This window comes from Tauraco erythrolophus, chromosome 3 (assembly GCF_009769465.1).
Source record: "Tauraco erythrolophus isolate bTauEry1 chromosome 3, bTauEry1.pri, whole genome shotgun sequence".
NCBI lineage: Eukaryota > Metazoa > Chordata > Aves > Musophagiformes > Musophagidae > Tauraco > Tauraco erythrolophus.
The window spans coordinates 4,197,941-4,206,286 of record NC_141467.1 but is presented as its reverse complement, the minus strand read 5'-3'; positions in this window follow the sequence as shown (position 1 = coordinate 4,206,286).

Genomic DNA, 8,346 nt, shown 5'->3' with positions numbered 1-8,346 from the left:
CCCTGCAGAGCTGAAAGAGTTAGACACTCTCAAATGCAATTCCTTTCACTTGCCTTCGAGGCGCGTGGAAGGAGACCCACCACTTGGCTTACAGCAGACATCTGGCAGCATCTAGGTGGCTACAGGGAGATGAATGCTGTCCTTCCCTCTCAGAATACTTGGACTTCCACAACCTTTTCAGCCATAGCTATTGTCAGGGGTATATAAAAGACCCAAGTTCTCCAAGTGCAGAAAAGCCAGCTACATCACGTCGAAGGGTAAGGAAATAAGGGATGTTTTTCATATTTTTTCACTACCGTGCCAAGGCTAATTACTGTCTGGCACTGGGTGCTGTAAAAACAGCATTATAAATTACCTGAGGTAGAATAGTTTAGGATGAGTCAGAAGCTTTAAGGCAGAAAGCCCTCTGCTGGGAAATGTTTAGAGTGAGCCTAGTGCTTATTGCTGTCACGGTGCCAGCAAAATTCAACGAAGTGCACTAGAAGCAGGAAGAAGACTCAGAAACTGCAGGTAACAAAGTGGCTGCAGGGAGAAGGAACTAGGCAGGGCCAAGAGCAAGCATGGCACCAAAAGGTTACCCTTTGAAATGAAATGAGTTTTCCAGGTAAAAAACTGTGATACACTGGCGCAGTGATCCAGCAACATCTGTGGCCCTACTTCATAGGCCATACTGCCTTGTGAACACAGAGGCACCTTTGTTCCCCAGACATGCCTGAGTAATATGTCCTACACTAGCATCCTGGAAGGAAAAAAAAAAGAAGTTCTGTCAATTGGTGGTAAAAAAGAAAAGTAAAAAGGGTGAAAACAAGAGCATCTGAATACCTAAGTGCTCTTATTTACATTCTCTCCTAATAGCTTGCAAGCAGTGAAATGAAAATTTTGAGTTGATTATAGGAGAAAGGTAAGAAAATCCTACGTTTCAAATACATTGAAGAGAGAGGAAATAGCTAATACATTTTACTGCCTCCAAGTAATGTCCATTTATGGCCTAACTTTAAAATCTGTGTGCTAATATGTTATTGGGTATTATAAGACTCTCTCAAGTTCAAGAACGAAACTACTCTGAAATAATAAAATTTGTTACTTCAAGCCAGTGAGTCATCAACACAATCAAAAACATGATAGATGCCAGCATGAAATACAAACACATACAACACTTAGGTTGATTGGTTCCTTCAGCAACAGAACTAGATTAGCATTTCCTTTTCATTTATCAGATTACATAGCACACAATTTTGTGATCGTTAATACCTGTTGTATAAATTCAGGTGGAAATGTTTGTATCATATTTGTGTGTGTGTTTTCTTTGTACAAACTACAAAACATGGGATAGGGTGTAAGGAACGGTTGTCTGTCTTGGAAAAGAAATTAATTAGAATATAGCTGTACAGGAACTATTTTAGCTTTCTTCGTGCCTTTTCCTAGGGCTAATGCCAAGTTTCTTGTGCACATTGTTCTGTCTCTGGAGTAGTATATTCAGGTTTTAAAATATCATGTATCCAAAAGATATTTGTTGTGCCTTCTAGTGCCTAGTGCAAGGGTTTGTCTTTGTGGTGGAAAAGTCTTCACCAAGGGCGAGTTTGTAGTCTTTAATGAAAGTTCTGTCCTAGTGGAAATGTTTTAAAACCTTTGTGACCAGTGATAATAAGCAGTAAGGAAAAATGGTATAAACAAATCAGTGTATAAAAGAAATCCTGTTTGTTATTCGTTTTCTGTGACTAATGCAGAGAACACGGCCACTGGGAGAGCAGTTCTAACCAGAGAGTAGTGCAGTTCTGCACTGAATAAGGAGGAAAAAAAGGGAAATTGAGAAGTAAGATCCTACAGAAAATATCTTTGCATCAGTCTCTGCCCCCAGATGTGTCACAATGACACTGTAGTTATTCCTAGGCTGCTTGTGTCAGACAATAAGGATAACAGTCACCCTCATATCGAGATCTCTCCTTAGAGCAGAAGAGTTGATGGGCTTGTGCAACAGGAAGGAAAGAAGCAGGAGGACTGCGTGGCTAACAGCCTCTCACTGTGACCTGTTTTTCTTGTCAGTCTCTGTCTGGTAGTGAGTAACAGAAGCTGAAAATGGCAACCTCTGGGGTTAACAAGTCTATAGTATCTCTAAATGATAAGCAAACCATCAATAGGGATAGCGTCCCAGGAAGCAAGTCTTATCAGTTGTTTAGCTTGTTTTTAAACCTTACGATGTTAAATATTTAGTACTGCTAAAATAATAGATTAAATATGTATTTAAGGCTTTTATCTATTTGAAACTTCATTGCAGCTTCTCCTAGCAGATTTTTGCCAGGAAATAAGGGGACTAGTTAATTCGAGTACAAATTCTGGGATACATAAATTTGTTACTTGCAAATTAATAATCTCTTCTGCACTTTTTGATTGAGAAGTCTGGCCTGAGATGCTCCTTTGAACACAGGTTGGGATTTCAAATCTGACTACAGACCCAGTCTTCATGTGTAAAGCACATTAGATTTAGGATTTGCCTTCGCATCTGAACAGTAAGAATCTTTGTTGAGCGTGACTGTCATTCTTCGCCTCATTTCTGATAGCAAAAGGCAACAGGAAGTGTCTGCACTGTCCCTCAACTTCTTCTGGAATTGTTCATGTCAGTACAGAGTGGAATGAATATTACCTGGTATCTATAGAGGAAATAAATAGGCCATTCGATTTCTTGGGGAAGTGTTTGAACTGAGAGTGGCAATGTGTTAGCTGTGATATTAAAAAACATGAATACATTAGAGCATAGTTTTATGAGAAGGTTCTTTAAAATCTGCTGATATTCTACAGCTCTAGCTGTTTGATTTTGAACACTAGCTCCAGAGTTTTAAAGGTGTATTTTTTTCCAGGGGAGAGGCAGAGGAGGGAGAAAGTAAATTTTCTATGCCAATAATTCTTCCCTTAGATGAAACAAAAACTTGGGAGACCTGTTTCTATAGTCATTGTGCTTCAAAGTTACTTTGTATCCCAGATGTAAGATTTACATTTGTCTATTCTGGAGAAAAGATCATACCTTAAGTTGACACTGTTTTCGTGTTCAAGTTGATGCTTCTTTAGATTTGAAAGTGAGTCTGGAAAGGAGCCCAGCTGCTGGCTGAAGTCTGTTGTGGTGGAGGATGAGCATAATTCCATAAAGTTGATAAACTCTAGTTTGGCATCATCAGGTACATAAGGTGCTGCCTCTGGTGAGTCCAGTGATGTGTGACATAATGTGTTTCAGCAGCAACTAATTTTAGATGTTTAGATATTTAGGCTTTGGGCAACCTGGTGTAGTGGAGGGTTTCTGTGTCCATGGCAGGGGGGTTGGAACTAGATGATCTTTGAGGTCCCTTCCAACCCTAACCATTCTATGATTCTATTCTATGATATTCTTTCCAAAGGGATTTTTGCAGGTTCCTCTTACATCCCAGAGTACTTGTCTGAAACATCTGCTGACAAGTCCCTCCACGCAGCTGCAATCCACCTGGGGAAAAAGCCAGCAAAATCAGAGGGAGCACCCACTTGCCCAGTGTGCCAAGAGCTCACCCTGGCAAGGTTCATTAGGGGACATACCCATGAGAGTAACTTGGCTATTGCTTCCCTGGTGCTGTCGAGTCTTCCATTGACATCAAGCTACAATATGGGATGAAGTCATGTGCCTGAACACATCATCCTGTGATCTGAATGCTAACCATCACGGTAAAAAAGCCATCAAAGTAAAAAAGTTTTCACACACGGTGTCCTTTGCAGGCTCCAGATGAACAACCTGACCTTGGAAATAATGAGCAAGTCAGTGCTGATCAGCTTCAAAACAAATCCAGCTACTTAGCCAGTGTTCCAAAGAACACTTACGCAGAGGACGTAATTCTGGGGGGAGGCTGCTTTGAATTTCTGCCACACTAAGACTCTCTAAGGCTTCAACAGGAGCAAAGACACGTTTCGTTGTCTTCAGCGTCCTGACACTGAATAATTCAGCCAGAGGAGAGCAAGAGAAAAGGGAGGACGGTGCTTGGCTGGGCGCAGCCCAGAGGAGGGTGCTGGAGAGCCGGGAACGAAGCTGTTAAAAGCTTTAAACTCCTTCGGACCCGCTGAGCAGCAGACCCCCCCCCCTCCATACCGGTGTGCTTTCTCCTGTCTTGGTGAAGCTGCAAAACAAACAGGGAATCAGTCAAAGTCTGTCTTGTGTTTGCCAGATACTTCATGTTGGCGGCTGCTCATCCTACACGTCGTTTTTCGAATTTATTTTGTGACTCCTTTTTGTTGCTTCATTTCTGTGTGATTCTGCTGAGCAGCTATTTTGTTACCTCCACCATCCTTTCTTAGACTATTTTACGTGTCAGACAAAGAATCTAGATATCTTGAGTTTCATCTGTACATCTAACAGTTTACTCATAGAACAGATATTGTTGCCATAGTATTTTATACAATCAAAGAATAACGGTTTATTTTTGATGACAGGCAAACGGATGCTTAGAGACTAAGGGAGACTCAGGAGAAGATACAGCCACCTCCAATCTACCTATGTGCAAAATTTCAGCCCTTTAAACTGTTCTGCTGGCTAATCTGTTATACTTAAAATCCACCTGGAGCAAACTTTCTGTCTTAGGATTTGCCCAGGAATGTTTTAGGTAATGATTGTGTAGTGTGAAGTGCAGGGATGGTCCCTGGAGTCAGAGCTGGGATCCAAACTTCTCCTCTCTGCACTAACAGGGCCAGCCACCAGGCTACAGCCTTGCTGGGTGAGACCTGCTGGCTCCTCAGCTCCGTTCTATAGGTTGAAGTCTCTTCAGCATGGAGCTACCCTGCCTTCCCCTCTCCATCCTCACCTCCTGCTCTTCTGCAATATCAAGGAGCTTGGTGGCTGAGGTGCACTGAGGTGTGAAACCTCTCACAGAATCCTCTCCAGGGAGGCAGAGCTTGAATTCCAGTCTTATTCATTGGGCTATAACATAGAAGGGGTAAAATTAAAAAAAAAATGGCACGTGCGTGCTCAGGAAAAGGTATAGGTTGACTTCTGGGTATGGAAGTGGGAGGCTGTGGGTAGCTGTTCACTGAGGATGTGCAAAAGGGTTGGGGAAGCAGATGATTCAAGACATATTCCTGGTATTACTTGCTGTTGCGTTACTGTTGCCTAGCTGCAGGTAATCTGCCTTTCTGTGGCCCTGTGACTCTTGAGCCTGATGCCTCTTCACCTGGTTGTCCATGCTGGCTCTTCTCTGTTAGCTTCCCGATGCAGGCTGCAGCCAGCAGAGGGGATGTCCTGGGGAGCAGCTGGGGTTCGGTTAGTGACCCCTGGAAAAAAGCTGCTTGTATCTCAACCTCTCAGCCCCTGCCAGGTCAGGGCCCAAGTTCTACCACGGGCTGCCCACTCCTGAAACAGGCCTGGGCTGTGATGGTCACTGTTTTGATGGACTCAGATAAATACAAGCTTTTATAATACTCTAAATATTTAATGTAAGCCTTTGCAGGACTGATGGCTACTCCCTCCTCCTCTCTGAACTGCAGTCATCAGAGGTGTGAAAGGGTAGTTTTAACAGAAATGTAACCACTGCCCATGTGTGCCCCCTCCCCGTGCACAGAAAGGAGAAAGGCATTCCCACAGGAGGAGGTGGCATTGGCAGTACCCCTGCAGAACCTGGCTTGGTAAGATGCCCTGCAAGGTGGAGTGTTACAGTCTTACAGGGCAAGCGATACGAGGTTTTGGCAAATAGCAGAGTGTGGAGGTGCCTTAGGGGGTAAAATGATGTAATCATACAAGTTGTTAATTCAGTGATTTGCATGTGCTTAGTGTTTACTTTTTGAGAGTTCTGGTTGGAGAAATGTCCATGAAGTTTTTTGCTATAACGTGAACTAAAATCACCTCGGTGTGCCCCGTTACTTTAAATTGCTTCTGCACTTTATCTGCATGACGTAGTTGGCAAAGACTTAGTGCATGGGACAGACCTTTCTGAACCATACATTAATCGTATAGCTATATGCATACTTTTATTTTTTATTTTTTTTTACATCGCTGTGGGGTATCCCCGTTTGTGCCTGGACCTCCTACACAAAAGGCACAAGCACAAACTTACTTCCCTGCAGCACCATGACCAGCCGTGCAGATCCACCACCGCTGCAACAGCGCTGTCACATTTTAGAATTACTTCCTTACTGTACATCTGTGCTGCCTGCCCCCTTCCCCTCCCCCCCTCTTTTTTCTTTTTTTTTTTTTTTTTTTGCTACCTGCAGTATTGCAAACCCCAAGAGCAATGAGCAGAGCTGAGAAATCCCCCGAACTCAGTTATCCGTGCAGCTACTCAGCATAGCTCTCACGGCAGTCAGCATGTGCACTGCTTCCCCCATTGCGTTTTTTGACCTTTTCGGTGGCCTATTGTCATTTAGCATCCTGTGTCACACCACCTCACAAGCGCAAATAATTTCTTCTGGGATTAATTGCTGTGGTTCAGGGGCTCAACCTGAAGAGCAATGTAGCAGCTGCTACAGAGCAGTCAAAGCTGACAACAAAACTCCAAGTAGAAAATTGAGAGATGAGCTACTTTCCCTCTCCCTGCAAACTCAATCACTCAACCTGAAGGATTCTCCATACATATCTCTTTTTGGATAAAGAGACATCATGGTCATCTTTTTTTTTTTTTTTCTTTCCTTGTAATTGCTCTGTCTGATAACAGAATAACTCACTACTGCAGTTTTACCTTGTGGGAAGATAGCATAGCAAGATACGTTTCAATTTTTTTCCCCTCTCCAACTACTGCTATGGGAGCAGACTTTTACCTGGAAAAGTGTGCATTAATGTTTGTGATAGTGAACACAATTATGGGAGATTACTTTGGTTTAGAGGCAGAACAGTCAGGGAGATACGTGCAGCACTGGGAAGCAAGAACACTTCATCTCTGCCGCTCACAATCTCTTTGGCCAGGGGAAAGTTGTGTAGGCTCCTGTTTTGAGCGTTCGTTCACTTAATAGAAGTTAATAGGTCTTGATTTTTGGATGCCAATCCTGAAAAAGATGGGGGGGGGTGCCAAAGGGCCACACAGCCCCTGTTCCAGTGGATTATTTAGATTATTATTATTTGGATTATGCCCAAAATGAGTCTTCCAGTGAAGTGAAGGGAGGAAGGGCAGCCAAATATCCACAGCTATTTCCCAGTCTCCCTTTGTCTTGTTTAACCTGGCCGGCAACTAAGGCACTTGCTCACCCTCCTCCACACCTGGGGAGCGGGGAAGAGAATTAAAGGGCAAAAGGGAAGGGGACTCATGGGCTAAGAAAAGAACGATTTAATAATAATACAAAATTAAAAGTAATAATGATAAATTATTAATAATATATGAGTGTGTGTGTGTATATATATATAATGATAATAATATATACAAACAAGTGATGCACAATGTAATTGCTCACCACCTGGTGACCAACGTCTGTCCTGTTCTGGCAAGCAGTCCTGAAACAGATAAGTCCTGACACCACAATCCCAGGCAAGGGAGAGGCCTAAAAAGAGTGAGCAAGAGAGGGAACTCTGAGAGAGCCTTCAGAAGATAATTCAATGATTCTAACTTCCCTGTCAGCCCTCATCTATACTCTGTGTATGACGTTGCATGATATGGAATACCCTATTGGCTAATCTAGCCCTCGATCCTAAGTCTAAGTTCAAATCCTAAGGGGAGTTGTGGTCCCTTTGTCCCGGCCATGCACCTCCCCAGCCTGTTGTGCTCCTGCACTCTGGCAAAACATGGGAAGCTGAAAGGTTCTTGGTGTCTCAGCACCAACTATAAACATCGATGTGCTATCAGCATGCTTATCATAACAAATCCCATACTGAATCCAAAACACAGGGCTATCCTAGATGCTAGAAAGAAAAACTGACTCTGTCCCAGTCAAAACCAGGACACCCTTCCCTACTGCTTTCCCTCTGCCCCAGCTGGTTGCGGGAGAGACACCACCTCCGTTGCACCTCCCTGTTGCTGCTGTTGCCCTGGGGGATCACGGTCCACAGGTGGTACGAAGGCTGACAGCATCATGCCCTCTTGCATGAGAAGGGCCCAGGGGTCATGAAGCTTGGATGTTCCCTGCTCAAGGATGTGGTGCTGCTTCACAGGAGAGCTGTAAGTTATGATGCTGGTTTTGAGTTGATCTTAGGAGGTCTTGCTTCCACACAATATGGTGATCTCTTGACACGAGTTATTTTTTTTAACTATAAAAGAGGACATAAAAAATAAACATCAATGGAAAGATGAGAGAAATGGGAACAGGGACATGATGACATGTTCCTGGTCTATGTAAATGCGTCATAGAATTGAGTTTAAAAAAATAACAGGGTAATAGAAACCTCTACGGTTAACTAGTCATCTGCTTTATTAGTGATAT